The sequence below is a fragment of the Coptis chinensis genome, chromosome 4 (assembly GCF_015680905.1).
Source record: "Coptis chinensis isolate HL-2020 chromosome 4, ASM1568090v1, whole genome shotgun sequence".
In the NCBI taxonomy this organism is placed as follows: domain Eukaryota; kingdom Viridiplantae; phylum Streptophyta; class Magnoliopsida; order Ranunculales; family Ranunculaceae; genus Coptis; species Coptis chinensis.
In genome coordinates, this window is record NC_141459.1 from 2,325,700 (window position 1) to 2,343,012 (window position 17,313).

Here is a 17,313-nt window from a genome sequence, read left to right on the forward strand (position 1 = left end):
GGGTCGAGTAAACTCTCCTGGGGCCGGAAAAATCACAGACAAAGTGAGTGTGATTTGGGATAATCTGTTAGTGAAATAAAATGTGTAATTATTGAAACACAATGGGTTTTGAGTAAACCTAAACGAATGCCATATAAATTCTATCAATGTGACTTCAATTTACGAAGATTGAGTAAGCCTGAACGGATCCCAAGTAAGCTTGTGCATGCTTGACTGTCTTGGGATCCCAGTTAGTACAATTATCTATAAGATCAGAATCTATTTCAATATTACTAAGTGGGTGCTACAAGAGGGAGGGATAGGTAGCAGACTACGGTACTCACCTGTCAAGATTTAGGAGAACTCAATTACTGCATTGTGGGAGAACCCTTGGCGAATTTCAACAACGACTCAACAATCAGCATTCGAAAGTTTACATCCTCTTTAACGCTAAGGTGGTATGCAATTTTCATTTTCTTCAAGGAGATTGCGTTCTCAAGTATCTCACATTGTGTAATTCATCATCATCTGCAACTCGACAATCTACGATTTCAATTGTTTTAAGGTGCTTCAACAAGTGTCCAGTAAGGTACTTCAAGAAATACGCATTGAACAACACTTTATACTGCTCAGAGCTGACGAGGATGCTTTTTGAATCCAATTCCACTCTTTTTTGGGTTTATGCAAATAGCATATTGATGTTTGGAGGGTTTATACTAACTAATAGTAAACCTCAAACTTGATTTGTTTTAAAAAAAAAAAAAAAAAAAAAAAAAAATGTTGTTTCTTTTAGAAAAGGCAAAATGGTCAATATGTAAAGTACAAATGTACTTTACATTTGTACTTTACATATAATTGATAGAGTGGGGAGCAAACTCAAATAATTTTTAAAATAAGGGATTTAGTCAAAACACTACCAAATTTTAGAGGATTAAGTCAAAATTCCCCCACAAAACAAATGAGGTTCGGTACCCAGGCAAAAAGAATAGAATATTCCCCTCCTCCCCCACATAACCAGAAAATGAAAAGAGCGGACCAATTGATAAATGAGTACAGCGCCCAACCTATATTAACTATTAGATGCACGTGCTACTTGTGGATAACACACCTAAACCAATTGATGAGTCGAGTACTGCCCGACCCTATATTAATTAGTAGGCGCACGTGCTACTTGTGGATAGCACACCTAATTTATTAAAAATGTTTTTCGGCGTGAATTACATCATTTTTCACCGTGTTTTTCGGCGTTATCTAGATGGCGGGGCACGAGTAGAGAAATCTTTCACCTATAAACAAAACTCCTCCCATAATATCATCATCAACCCATTTCCATTTTGAGTTCTGACACCTCATCAGTTTTGGCAGTTCAAAATTTTTAAAATGATGGAAAGAACCAAACGCATTTTGAGCAAAATTTGCTTTTTTATTTTGGATGGGAATAGTTGTCCCGTGCCAAATTACAAAAGCCCAACAATCCAAAAGCACAATGGTACAAAATCGAACTATTTGGAATTTTTTATTAAAAAAAAAATGAAAAAATGCTGGACGGCTAAAGTAGTCCCGTCCCACTCTTGGACGAGTCAAGTTGTCTCGTGCACACCATTTATATATTCTTTACCAATTTGGCTCCAGTTTTGACAATTCTTAAAATCAAAACGATCATTTGACAATGCGTTGGTGACAAAAATTGCTATAAAAATTGTCAACTATCACATTGAAAATGAAATATCACAACGCGTTGATGATGCTCTAAGAGCATTCCCAATGCAGGGGATTATGAGGGGTTTGTGACTATAGTCACCAGTTTTGTTGAAAAATGGTTGTGCAATGCAGAGATGAAAAACTGGTGACTTTAGTCCCCAGTTGATTTCAAGGTGAAACCTTTTATCGAGATAGTGGCTGACTTGTTAACTTCGAACGGGATGTTGGATTCCGTCTCGTGTGTTTTTTTTTCTGACGGAATGTTTCATTCCGTCTCGAGTGTTTTTTCGATTTTTTTTTTTTTTTTTTTTTAACTTCAGACAAAATACCAAACGGGATGTTACATTCCATCTCAATCAAAAAGCCTCCAGACGGAATCTAACATCCCGTCCTAGATATTTTATTCAACTTTGCATTGCACAGCTTCACCTTGTTTTTCACTAAAACGGTGAAAAGAGGGTGAATAAGTACTGAGGTAGCAGTGATAAAAGGGGGATTATTTTCACTTGCATTGGGAATGCTCTAACAGTATTCTTTAATTCAACTGGATTTTTTTCTTCCAATTTTGCCCCTAACCGTTTTCGCTTATTTCAACTATTACCAAAGTAAAAAAATGTAATAATAAGTGATGTAAAAGATGGGTACAAAAGTAAGCATGTTTACTGTATCTCATCTCTTTATCTATTCTATATCTTATCTTTTTTTTCTCTCCCTCTCTCTTAATAATTAGCCATTTTGCCCGGCTTTAGCCGGGCTTGCTACATTTATATTTGATAGTGGAAGAGAATTGTTTTTATTTAAAAAGATTATTTAATTTAAACATTAAAAAGACTAAGTTATCAGTTATCAATTATCACATATGATTTTTGGGCAATTGGTCTTAAAATTATGGCGGCAACACAGAAATGCAAGTTTCATTGGTTTTTAATATCCCAGATGTTACTAGATTTGGTGCTAGACGATAAGTAAAAAGATCACGTAATTACATAACAAAATGGTAATTATTTACACAAAATGGTAAAAGAGTATATCTTTAGTCCATATAATGTCATGCTAAGATTATTAAATAAAAGTTTCTCATGACAAAATATAACACAATTTAATAAACATATATAAAATGTTACATAATGTGCAATATATGGAAAACAATAATACATGATCTCTTGAGGAAAACAAACTTTCCATTAACTAATTTATTTCAAAAAAAATTAGTGATACATGTGTTTAGAAATGCTTGAGACGCATTGATATATGCTTGAGAAAGTGGTTTCGTCATCCATGTTCACTAAATTTTGCCTGAGAGTTTTCAACAACTATGCTATGCTCATACCCACTCCTATTATCACCTGATTATCAAACAACTTCATAAACTTAATTAAAAGAGAACAAATCCAGCATTAATAAGAACATTTTATAATCCAACTGAAATTTATGTAATCACATTTTAAAACACAGTACAGGATCACACCTTTAACTACAAAATTTCACTATTTTGAGTAGAGGACCCTACTTTTCTTTACTTTTGTATAATCACAGGCTCATCATCCGAAGTTGAAGTCTTACTAAATCCACCATTTTCAAAACCAAAAGTACCTGAATTGAAAAGGGTTGATAACGCCACTACCTATCGATGTCCTCACTGTGAACAGAGTGAGAAAATCATTTATACATTCAATTTACTATTCAACAGAGAGAGAAATTCAGTTAACCATTTAACAAAGACGAACAAAGGGGAGGGCAAACATAACCCAAATAGATGCTCTTTAGCTTACAACCTTACATAATACATATATAAGGGCATCTCCAATGGGGGGTGTAAAATTACACCTCCACCTAGGCTCCACGTAGGTGCCATTAGGATTTTACACCTCTAATTGTATAGTATTGTATAACTCATAAATATCCACACTCTATACTCTCCAATGGAAGAGTGTAAAAATAATAGATTTTAAACTCGGACGTCACTCCAAGTGACGTCCCTCTTTAATTTAAACTGGGACGTCACTTGGAGTGACGTCCGAGTTAAAAAATAAAGCTTCAAACGCGTGTTGAAGTGACGTCCGGGATTTTTATTAACTAATAGCGAGAGGGGGAATTCCCCACCCTCTCTATTAGCTAATACACTATTACCTACGGTTTAGCACCCCCATTGGAGAGAGTTTTTTGATATTTGAGGTGTAAAATTTCCACTCTATACGGTTTACACCCCCCATTGGAGATGCCCTAAGATGCGTTTGTTAACTAATTTTTCCTTGAATACGAATAGATACTAAATACATTAAAACCCTAAGGCCCTGAGCAAACAGAACCCATAACCTCTTTTAAATCCTAATTTTAACAGTAGATTTTATGCCATTCATTTATTAAGTTTCATAAGCACATACATATATATACAAATGATTGCAATATGAGCTAAATTTAAGTCTCTTTAATCATCCACAAAAACCTGAAATCTATTATCTAAAGGAAAAAAGCAAGACCAAAAGCTTCCCCTAGTTTTCTTCGGTGACGCAGATTGACTACCTTTAGCAAAATGCGCAAATATCTCAATCAGCTGTAAAAGTACATTAGTAGATGACTCTTATAATAGTGGAGAGACGGAAGTCACAGAACTTACTAATTCGGAATTGGGTTCATTTGGAATTTTGAACCTCGTTAATTTATTCTTAGTAGATGACTCCAATAACGCTCATTTAAATTAGTACTCAAATTCAAATATTGAGAAAAGCAAATTGCAATTGAGTTTTTTAGAGAGATACCACAAATCATGATAGAATTAGAAACAACATACTAAAAGATCCAAGGGTATATAATAAGTAGTGATTATACCACCCGAGATATACCAACCTGCTAATAAATTATGTAGGAGTCTTAACTGGTCAAACAACCTACTTCAAATCAAACTGGAAAAATATGATGAAGTATGGAATGTGAAAGAAAATGAAACAACAATATCTACTCAATTAAAAGCATAACTGAATCTAAGATAATTTAACCAATCTGGTTGAGCAAACAGTCAAACACACCAAATTAGTTGACAATTGACTTAATCTGTTTTCGCTACAAAAATCTCATATTGGAGTCATATCTAGGAAACCATGGCTGCAGTAGCAAAATAAACATTAGCAATTTCTTTAACTTCATGAAAGATCATAAGTCTGTTCACAAATATACCTATCTTAACATTTCAAAACTTATATAATTATCTCACCAGTATTCGAGAACACGTAAAGACATGTGGGCAAAATAGGCAAGAAAACATAAGTCTGTTTATAACTACCTGAAAACCGTTCTACTTACTACTACTACTACTACTGCTGTTGCTGCTGCTTCCGCCTTTGTTTATTCTTTGCAAGCATCGCCGCTACTCTTGCTGCTGCTACAAGCATCAAGCATCGCTACTACTGCTACTACTACTACTACTACTCCTACTACTATCAAATGTCCTTCTCGCCCCTATTGTCCTAATACGGGAATCAAGTCTCAAGTCTTAACCAATTGAATACCATCATCCTTTGCACGCCAATAAATACTACTACTCCAGGTGTCATTGTTTATAGCTATCCTAGGGTTTATCTACTTTTTTTTGCAGGAAAAAATAAATAAAAATCAAACTCTACTATGATTTATTCTCATAAACTCAAGTGGGGTTAACAAATTTCTCATGAACCTCAATTTCACAATTACCATGTCATATGTTATTTCAATACTACAAACTCATAGTTTCAAATTCAATCACTTAAGAAAATATTTTTTAAAAACCAAATATCTATGGAATGAGGGAAAGAGCCATAACAATTGTGCATGACAGAAGCCAAATAATCGGAAAAAAATTATTGAAGCTTACCATGGTTCACTTGTCGTATCCTTAATCTCTTTGGCAGATATGGATTGTCGCTCTGTTGCATTTAATCACATGAAACACAGCCTAATTTAAATCAATTCATTCCCCTTGCCATGCCAAGTATTAAAAAACATTGATATCAAATAAAAAACGTTGTTCACACCAAACGAAAACGAAGATTAAGCACTACTACAGAATTACTCATTTACCACGGTAGGTGAAAAGTTTTATACCACTGTTCAACAAAAAATAGTGACAAAAACACGTATACCACGGTAGAAGTTTCTATTGTTATTTGTTTATTAATGTATGCAACGGTAGAAGTTTCTATTGTTATTTGTTTATTAATGTATGCAACGGTTTCATGAAAACCATGGGATCTAGTTTACCATATGCCACGGTTTAAATTATTTATGTTCTTTAAACTGGAGTACCCCACTGTTTCGCTCAAACAGTGGTTTATAACTTTTTTTAATTTTTTGTTTTGGGCAAAAACATCTTGTCTACCGTGGCCTTTGAAATTTTACGCCAAAAGCCCTCACTCTACTCCCATGAAAAAGGATCCACGAACTGACTCAAATCGTCTCGTGTTATTTGCTCTTGAGCTTCTTGGTTCGTATTTTAATTCAGGTAAGGGTTTATCGTTTCCAAATTTAGAAGCAAGATTTATCAATATGGTTTGATTTGTTCGATTTTCACTATGCTTCTTATGAGGGTTTTCAAGTTACCGAAATTTATATTATTCATAGAAATTGAACAATTACGAGAAATTTGGTGTGCCAAAAGGTGTTGGGACTAATTCAGATGATGGGTTTGATTTGGGGAGAATGAATCGTTTACTAGAAAAGCTTGGAAACCCTCAGTCCAAGTTCAAGGTTTGAACTCATTTTAAAGTATTTCTTTTTACACATATTTTTTATTTTCATCAAATTTTAGTTGGGAAATTTAAAGTGGCACACTTATTGTTTGATGAAAGTTCCAAGTGAGTGGTATTCTGTTGGTTGCTATACTAGGTATGATCAATGATGTCTTCTTCTTTTGTAATAAAGCTACATGGTTTGTTTACATAATAAATTTGGGTTGTTTTATAATTAGATAGCAGCTTTGGAGTATACAGGAACGAATTTAATTAGGAAGAGAGGGAAATAGTCTAACATGAGGCATTGAGTTGCCTTTTTTTGTCAAGTTTTTGTTTTCAAGAGATGACACTTCGATTTATAGCTGCATTTTTGTTAGTTACTCAGAAGAAGAGAATTTAACACATTGACTGATATGATTATCATTTCTCTATGATCTGCCATGATTACATTAGTTCTGCTTCACAAACAAAATATGGTCTGGAAAGAATTTACATTTACACTAATGTTACACCTCCCGAAGTCTCATCCTACCAAGAGTTATGGACCAACAACTCCTGTCTTGTATTTATTCTGAGTCCTCCCAAGTTTTCCCCACTTTCGAGATCAAACTATGCAAAGGGCCAACCGGATGGTTGAGGTTCATCTATGTATCACAAAACCGCGGCAACAAATACGACTTCAAGAATGGACCTCTTTACAAAATATTTATCCTAATGGATGGACTGGCATCTAAGTCAAAGTCCGTCGCCTTTGATTTTTAGCATGAACTGCTACTTAAAGAAGACCTGCTCACAACATACAAAAAACAACTAAATTCCATAACCTACATGGATCCCGCTTCATCCCGAACTACTAGAAGCTTCATTGCAAGCCGGACGTGTACTAGCACCCCTAACTGCCCCTCATTGAAGATATCATTGTCACTTGAATGGGAAAATGACCCCAGATCATCCTCCGTGAACAGCATTTGCTTTTCGCCCCTTCGGCCTCTCTTACTCCTCTTCCTGCAAAGGTTAATCGCTTTGCTTTTCGCTTTCCTCTTGCCTTTAGGGAAGTCTTCTCTGTGCAACCCGACAATTTTACTTTCTAGCTCTTTTGTGGTTCTCCCCTTGGCATATTCAATCTCCTCTATTTCAACTAGAGGTGACTCAGAGTCAGGCTTGCGTTTCTTCCTTCCACCATTCGTCTTGGGACCACTATCAACCAGTTGAGCCCATTCATTTCTGTTTCGCAAACAATCAAGAACAGCTTGTGAATGACTTGAATATGCATAACACTCTCCATTGTGTTTTCTCAAGTTATTCGGTCTTGGAAGAACAAAGATTGCACGCTTCTTCATATGTCATCCTTTGCCTTTGCTCATTATCCGATCAAGTAGGCCTGGCAAAGTGCGCGAAAGTGGGTGGACCAGTAATTCCTCCGTAACTATCATCGTCTTCTTGAGAGGTGTCCTTTGGTGAGTTACGCGAGGGTGACTGATTCTCGATCGCCAGATTCAGTGGATTGACCGAGAGTGGCAAAGTGGAGGTGAAGGTGCATTTTTTAGCGGAATGTCCCACTTCATATGACCCACCAAGTGTTTCCTTCTTAGCGTAAACATCTCGATGAAAAGACTTGATCTTGCCTCCACCGATCATGGGAAGAAAGCACCTTATCCATCTTCTTTGCATCATGAATAAACTCCTGCGAATTACGAGAGCCATCCTTTGGTGCTCCTTCTTTGCTTTTTCTCTTAGAAACCAAAATTTGGTTTTTAACTAATCGCATGTGCTTTTTAATAAGCATGTTTGTAGTCATTGGAGAAGCCAACCGAGGAATACTACCTCCATGACGCATTACACGCGGCACCCGTGGAACTCGAGGAGAACTATTAAGTTCTTGATGTAACAATATCGCAAGCTCTTCGCCGCTTAATGTTGACTTAACAGTATTTGGAGGATGCATTGAAGATGAATAAGTCACCTTCGATAACCGATGGGAACCCGATTGATTGGTTCTTTTCACCTTTTTGAGTAATCTGAAACCGTAGTCTTGTTCTCGTACTGCGGAAGCACTTTGGGCGCAACGCATAGCTAAACTCAACAGAACTTGAAGATACCGACACATTTTGTGCCACCGATGCTTTAGAAGACGGGTAAAGCATCGCCTCCTTCAAGTCCGACGAAGCTTAGAAGTAGAAGCATGTGAAGTTCGCTTTCGTATGAGACGCTTTAGATGCGAAGCCTTTAATTGCTCATGTCTTTGTCTTTCTTGGTTCCTCATCCGTGGTACCATCTCTTACCGCTTCGTGCAATGTGTGAACTTTTTAATATCTGCATGTGAGTTCACCTTTTACCGCTTGGTGAAATGGATAGCCCTCGAGTACTTGGAGATGCAGGTCTCCCTGGTGGCTTAGAACTACCTAAAACTTCTGATTTGGAAATTACTGCAGTAGAAGATGATTTCCATGAATCCACAATCACTTTATGCTGAGTTAGCGGAGATGGCGGCCTAGCTTGGAGATGTACTTTCTACTTTCAGTGGTTCTTCGACACTCTTCAAGTGCTTTAGCTCGGAAGAACTTTCCTACACCGGAACGGTCCCTGCCGAACTTATCACTTCTCTTGTTTGACAAGGTTTGCCAGATATGGAAATCATACCTTCGATCATGTCAACTTTATCAGAATCGCTTAATGCTTTTGACACCTTGGCAAAGATCTTCATCGATGGTATATTGGTAGTCAATGTCTTGGAAACCCAAGAGCTTCAAATGATTGTTCAAAACGAAATCTTCGGATGTTGATCCAAGTTCTCTCGGCTATCCGCCTTTACATCAATAAGTGTCAAGACAAATTCATCGGCCTTCCTTCGGGTTGATCCTCATTTCCATCGGGTCTTCATTTTCGAAGTCGTTGCAAAGAGCACGGTGGCGTGCTATTATCTGAATCTTGAAGAACACGACATCTGTTGTACTTCAGTGGCATCATCACTTAAATCTCCAACGGGAGGCTTCAACTTAAGTGACTCGACACGAGATTGAAAGAACTCCTATATGAGTCTCCCAAATCACGTTTGTCATTAAGATGATTGAAACCATCAACAGGTGTGTTAAGATCCTCTTGACTCTCGAGAATGTTTACATCATTTGGTTCTAAAAGTGACACCTCCACGGCAACAGTTTTTGAAGTACTCCGGTCCTCATTGAAGTTTGATGGTCATTTTCTCGACTTAACCACTATTTCAATTAAAGAGGTATTCTTCCATGCCTCCTTGGAGACATCCACACCTTGGTAGGTCTTAGCCGCTAAAATGTCCTTGGGTTTCACCTTCTTGTTGGAGTCCTCAAAGATGGTGGGCTTTAGCCAATAATCTGTCCTTAGGTTTTCCTTTCTTAAAGGAGTCATCCATTATGATGATGAACGCTAGTGGATAATTTGTCCTTGGGCTTTGATTTTTTGAAAGAGCCCTCGGTATGATGGGAATTAGCAGCAAAATTTGCCTTTGGTTTTACCTTGGACGCATCCTCAAAATAGTTGACTTCAGCAGTTAAATTATCCCCGGATTTTGCTCTCGTAAAGGAATCCTCAAAGACGGTGGACATTAGTGCCGAACTTTCCTTGGATTTATTGTTCGTTACACCGATAGTACCTCCGTGGTCAGGATCACGGGGTTTCATCTTGTCTCCATTCTTTGAGTCATGGAAATGTGTCTCAACAACCTTGGGAGAGTCCGGTTGTTGTGCACCAAGACCAGCGGTAGAAACTTTTCTTTTAGCATCCGTGGTCTCGCCGGGTACTTCTAGCCTTCTTCTTTCCACTAAGATTAAGATCCTTGGATCTTAAACCATCCTTCTTCCTCTTACCCAAATGAAGCCCAAAAGGCCGGAGATGGTTGGTCTCTCCGAGACACCACTATGTGCCTGGAATAACGCCGCCGTTGCTCGTTCTTGTCGCCATGGACTGTTGGTGCTTTGCCGCTTTGGTGTTATCGCTGCCACCGGTGCCCGCTGGCCGCTAGTGCCCGCTTCTTTGCCATGGACTCGCCGCGCTTGTCGCTATCGGTATGGTATGGCTGTAACAAGCAAGACACGCAGAAATCTGTTGGTATATACTCTAAGTGTTGCATCTACTCCTAGTATAATGATGAAATAAGATTACTCTATTTAAATGCATGAATTGCATATGACTTGGCTACAATGCGAAGTAGTTTATAATACAGCTCGCAAACTTGGAAGTAGGCTCCTCATAAACATTTACTTTTCACTTTTTGTTTTGGTCTTTTAGTGCTTTTCGTAAAACTAAAGTCTATACATCATATTATTACAGGTGCATCTCGTTGGTGGCTTTGAAGATACGCACCTCACCCAAGTATGGCCTAAGATCTTATAACTTTTCCTTTTTTGTGATGAGATCTTAAGTAAATGAAGTTGAAACACATCAAATTTGGTTGCAGCAGAACGATGATATAAGCAATGGAAAGCATAGTGGGCATTCTTTTCCTTTATGGTCGAAGTTACTTCAAGCCTTGAAGAATCGGCGAGAAAGATTTCACATCCAAACTCTCTTTGTCCTTGGCCACAATACAGGAATTGATTCTGACGGATATTCATACCCCATTATACATGGTTTGGTCAGTAAATGTTATTTCCTTCTACATTCTGTTTTCTTATTGCCACAACATGTGATGTGAGATGACGAAAAAAAATAAAAAACGAGAAAAGGAAATGTGATGATGATGACGATGACACCTTTTGATTATTTTCTTTATTTCATTTTCATTTTCCCAACCAAATGACATGAGAAATGTGCTCCTTTTCGTGTCCAATAAAATATGCAACATAAATTATTTCCATAAAAATGCCAATCAGAATGAAATAAAAACATCCCAATTATCTGAGTAGTTGAAGTAACAAATTTTGTACGTTATCATTGTATCGTCTTATTCCTCCTTAGAGTGTATTGTGTTGAGCTCTTTTTGTTTCTCATGGCTCTAAGAACTCACGAGTCACATCATTCTTAATTCAAGAGCTTTTGCTTTGAGATCTAGATTATTATGGCATGTAGAGCAAGGATGTGATAAAACGTTCTTTGCATTACTGGAAGAGATGCATATCATATTACAATATTAAAGGGATTTGTAAACGCAAATATCTATTTGCAATCAATTGTCGACTTAGGGGATCAAAGTAATTGGACTAAGCGGATATATGTGAGTCTGGTGTTTTACTTGTTTTATTTGGTTCAATCGACATGGTTATTAGAATTCTTACATGGGGACCTATCTTTGCTTTTCCTAGGTAAAACCTGCAGACCGAACAATTAGTCCCGCTAATTTTGATAGAACTTCAAGATGCCCCAATGAAATTGTCAAGAGAATCTGAAAGTGACGGTTTCTTACGGGGATTCCACTTGGAACGGAAAGCTACTAGAGACATGATACTAAGAATGACCAATTTCAAATTGCTTTGACGCTCTTGGTAAGTTTTTTGCATTTAACCTCTACCGTAGAGAATAATAATTTCACCGATGCTATCTACACTACTTTCTCGGTGATACAGACATCACGCGTTGGAAATATATTGTGTTTTCATTGCAAAGCAACTTTCCGATTCATAAATCCTCCTTAGATGTTCTACCTCGCCGTTTGTTGAGGGACCAGATTTTGTTGATAACGAAAGAAGGTGTGCACTAAGTACAATAAGTGTGGTGGTTTTAATGCTCTATATTATATAAAATGAAGCACAATTTCTCGATTCGTGGGGTTTGTTATATGTGATTTATGGTCAAGAATACATCTTGATATACCTGTTCATAATATTGGATTTGTACAAGTGGTTCTACTAGCATGGTATTGTGTTATGCCGAAGCAAAGAATCATAGCCACCGACAAGCTTATAGAATTTCCCATACTCTTTATTATAATTCTCCCCATTTTAATCTATGTTTCTTTCTTGATTGGAATAGTATGGCCCGGATTGTATTGGTTCTTTTGCAAAATCTTGCATGCATCTTTATGGCGCTTTGTTGGCCCTTTTCCCCGGGCTAAGAAGAGATAGTGTTGTATTATATTGGTCACCAATCTTCCAGGGATTTATTCCGAAAGTAAATCACAAAGAATTTAGAACACATCGGTTGTTGCTCAACACCATTATATCCCCAATGCCCTTTACCATTGTTTATCTTTAGAAGTATGTATTCTCCACACCAAGTCCCGGGTATCTTTCTGTAGAGAGTAGGTATCGGCCAACTCTGACTTGTATTTCTTAGACTCATCGTGGAGCTGTCGCCTGATTCTTGTGTTTCAGATTAGTTTTTCTTGCTCGTCTAACCTGGTGAGGATTCCTTTACACCACTAGCACATGTTGTGTTGTTGTACTGACTGGTTTCTTTTGTTTGTTTGTTTTTTAACTTCTTGTTTTTGTGGTTGATTTCCATTAAGAGGATACTAACTTAGTGTTTCCAGGAAAAAAAAAAGAAAAAAAAGAAAGACAAACACTAAAACACGAATTATTTTCTGAAGATACCCTAGACATGCATTGTATTAACCATGTCGTTTGCGTGATTATTTTGTAACCATAGAAAAAAGAGTTGGGACCAGCTTTCAATGGAAAAAATCGAAGGTCTTCAATATAGAAAAGAACTTACTCAAGAAAAGGAAAATACATTGAATTTGCTATGGAAAGAGTGGCTGAAAAGATTGTAAGTTTTATAATCGTTTATTATTTATGTTTTAATGTTAGACATGAATGCTAATTGTTGTGATTTGGACTTGCTAAATCCTTGTTTACTTCAAAAATTAATTGAAGGATGTGCTAACTAAGGAAGTGGAGGAGAGGAAGGTAGTTACTGAAGGAAGTAAGGACATCTTAACTCTAGCATTGGGCACATTTGAGCATCCAGGAAGTAAAAAGTGTGGGTATTACATAATGAAGTTCATGAGAGAAATAATGGAAGCTTGTTCAGATAATTCTTTTGAAAATAAGGTAGAAGTCATCATACATTAGCATTCTTTGTTTTGTGTTACTTTTCATTAATTATTTAGTTATTATATAACCTTTTGATATTTGATTGTGTAGATGACAAATCTAAGCCTCAAAGATACATACACACAAGAGGAACTTGATGTTGTTCGACTTGAAATTCTTAGATTCATCCAGCATAATGGAGTGTTTGAGCCAAGTGTTGTGTCTTAGCTAGGTTTTGACCCTTTCCAGTTAAAATTCGGTACTTGGTCGATCTCACCATTATTTTGATGTTTTAGATGGAACAAGTTGGTCATTATTATTTTGATGTTTTGGCCGGATGGAACAAGTTCAAACTTCTTTTACCAATTCAATGTCTAAATTTATTTCTTTTGTTTGTTGCAGTATGAATTGTTTATTTGAGCAATGTGTTTTTAAATCCAATGTGGATATGGTGAAAATGGACAGGTTGCAGGTTACAGGGGTGAATATGATGAAAATCAAATAATCAGGAGCTTTTATTTATTTTTTTAAAATGTCTATTGGTTAGAACTGAGATATAAGGAGATTCTATAAATCACGGTTTTTATCCAACCGTCGTATATAGCATAACTATTTCCCACGGTTCACCTCGGATAAAGAAAACTGTAAAGACTATTAACCACGGTTCGGAAATCCTAATACCACTATTTTAGCTAAAACCGTGGTATATAATAGGTACTTTTTACCACAATATACCACGGTTTTGTTAGAAGTATTTGTCACGGTGGTTGTTACCATGGTTTGAAAACAGTAGCTAAAGCCTTTTTACCACTGTATATAACAGTGGTATATGAGCTTTTCTGTAGTAGTGGGAAAACAAAATGCAATTGACTACTCACCTGGAATATTTTCGTTCAAAATCTTTAAGAACTTTACCTTTAGAATATTCACTGCTATAATTTATTTGACCTGCATAGATCAGAAAAATGGATCAAAAAGCAAATTTGGATACTGGAATTTATTAAGGGTCTATTTATATGATAAAATTATGGCGCTCATTTTAAAATTTTAGAATCTGTTTTTTGATAACCAAAATAGGTATAATTTTAAATTTGAATATGTGGAATCCATGATCATTATTAGAGCTTATTGGGAGTAGAAATTCTGCAAGTACACTATCATGGGGTTAGGCAGGTAGGCACATGAACACTATATATTGAAATAAAATTAAACAGTTAAGCATGAAAATATGGAACTCATAGAAACAATACAACCCAATTTAACAAAATCCAAAATTTTGAAAGCCCAATATAGTGAAGATGTAATTACGGAATATGCAATTGGAATTAAAGGGACATCCTTCATCAGAATTGAATCGTCTTCATATGGGAACTGGTACACCACCTTCATTGCCTATTTGATTTCGGTTTGCCCGAGAATTACATTTTTCTCATAATGAAATCTCTTCTGTTGAGGAAGTTCCTTCATTACCTATTTCATTTTGGTTTGCCTGATAATTACTTTTTTCAGAATGACAAATAGCATAAACTATTATTAATAGTTTTGTCAAATTACTTATCTTGATCAATCGTGAAAACAGATTTGGGTAATTCATCAAGCTGTAATCATAAGTAACTGGGACTAATAAAATGTATGAGAACTCAAAATCTCAATGTGAAGAGTGTTAGCTTTAGGACCATACCCAACCATATGCTTACATGACATGAACATGTTGTTTTAAATCACATTGGTTGCTGTCTACTACATCTCAAAGTAGGAATTCTATATTCAAAGATCTGGACCGTGGTCCAATGTCATCTCTAGGGCATGATGCTACTGATATTATCAAATCAAATGAAGTAGTTAGCTAATTGTGGTGGAAGCTACCAAGTATCAACTATCTACAAAAAGACCTAGCTCAAATAACTCTGCTTTCCCAATAGACAATCACTTATGAGATTAAGTGTGATAATGATGCAATGTGGTGCATGCCTCATGTGCTGTATATTTCTTTTTCAGTGTGAAAATGTCTTCAGTGGCTACTATATTATAAGGGTTCCACATTAGGTACTAATTCTACCTTATTATATCTCGGACTTCAGCATCTAAAATCCATATGCTCATTGATTTGTTTTTAAAATGAATTAAAGAATCAGCAGCATCGTATAGTCTAATTAACCTTGGCAATGTACACCATAATCCCACATTACACCAACAAACAAACACCCATCAAAATAATTCTTCAACACAAACCATAACAAACGGACAGTAAGGAAAAGCTTTGATACATAGCAAACCCTTACAATATAAAATCAAGTATCAACAACAGGTAACTAATTTCAATAAGAAACAACATTTGTTAAAAACATGAAAAGTATAAATAGTAAAAAATTATCTGAATGTGACAATCAAATTCTAAGAAATTCAAATCCAATGACAAAAAGCGCAAAAAGAATTTAAAAGTAAAACTACTAAAATCAATATTCCATTTACTAAAATAGTGGGTTTGCTAGCGTGCGTGTGTTAAGGACCAACCTATTGTACTCGGTATTCTCCAACAGTTGCAACTTAGCAACTCAACTGTTTTCAAATTTGAAGTTTTATCTACTTAGAATGACCTAGAAACAATTTGTCATTCGCTCATATGCACCATCTACTTCTGCTAGAGTAATAATTCTTTTTATATTATTAGTGCCTTGAGAGTAAGTCATGTCCTTAACAACTCTGTAACAACTCTCCTACTCCATACCCTGCCCATATGAGGAAGACCCACTTCGCAATTAAAGAACAACCATTCTTGTTTTGAATTCTGGGTCTTCATCTGTAAACCGTTGGTGTTGTGGACATGAGCTTGAAGAGGAGGCAACACCATCATCATCATCTACTGCTGCTGCTGCTTCGGGATGGAGATTTGACGAAGGGTTTTATTATTATCATTTGTTTTGGTTATTAGGTATCTTATTATACGCGCCCAATACAAAAAACAAATGTAATTATTGACTATCCACTCCTCTTTGGGGATACCATCTACAACTTAATTTAAAATACCTAATATTTTTCTATTACTAAATGTCAGTACCTTTTTTCCTGGTTTCACTAATCTCAATGCAACTTCTACAACATTGTAGCAGTGTTGGCAGCAGCAATACCTTCCCGTTACCAATCAATCCAAAAATACATAAGCGTGAGGTACTACAGCAATGAACCCATCAATGTACACCCCATATCTCTGCAAACAACTCAAATCCATTACCAGTAAAATAATTAAAGAATAATAATCCAAATTAATGGGTATTAAACACTTACATCTTCAAAACATCCCCAGGCCCCAGCTACCAAAACAGAATCATTGCTAGCAAGCGAAGAAAAGTGACATAAGGTATTGTTCACGGAGAAAAATGCCACTCCTCTCTCTCAATCTATTTCTTAACATTCTTGTACACATTTCCAATTTGCCTATATCAACAAAACAAATTCTAACCATAAATGTATTCAACATGGAGCAAGCCACTATTTAAACTTAATCACACAAATCCAATCCAATTAAAATGAGCTTTCATTGTTCTATAGTCTGATACTAATCTTACACTAATGCTCAAATGACAATAACATTAAAATAAAAACATCGAAAAGATTGAAGCTTACTCTCTGATAAATGAATCGATTTTTTTCGCATAAATCGACGATTGATGTTATCTTGTAAATGAGATTGGAGGATCACCATAGCTACTTAGATCGACCAATGCATGTCAGAAGGAAAATGGTACACATTTCGAATAGCTCTGCTTTGACAATGGATTTGTGTCAAACTCATCCCACAAAAATTTATTTGGATATACATGAATCGACCAAACATCAACACTGGTTTTCAGAAAAATATTGAATGGATGTCAGCCTATTTCATACACACGTATGCCTATCACAACGTGTCATACCACGTTTACGACTTAACAAATAAGTTGGACAACAGTAGGTAGGTCTGGGACAAATAATACAATCTCTATGGT

General features: G+C 36.2%; 2 long non-coding RNA genes across 2 annotated transcripts; both read left to right on the forward strand.

The window, feature by feature from the left end:
- Window positions 1–5,996: 5,996 nt before the first annotated feature.
- LOC147501152 (uncharacterized) lies at window positions 5,997–10,994 on the forward strand. Its single transcript, XR_015219773.1, has 3 exons — window positions 5,997–6,154; window positions 6,274–6,399; window positions 10,689–10,994. It is a non-coding gene; the product is annotated as an uncharacterized LOC147501152 (long non-coding RNA).
- Window positions 10,995–11,929: 935 nt separating this feature from the next.
- LOC147501153 (uncharacterized) lies at window positions 11,930–13,728 on the forward strand. The gene is made up of 4 exons (XR_015219774.1): window positions 11,930–12,043; window positions 12,942–13,061; window positions 13,169–13,345; window positions 13,439–13,728. It is a non-coding gene; the product is annotated as an uncharacterized LOC147501153 (long non-coding RNA).
- The last annotated feature ends 3,585 nt before the right edge of the window (window positions 13,729–17,313 follow it).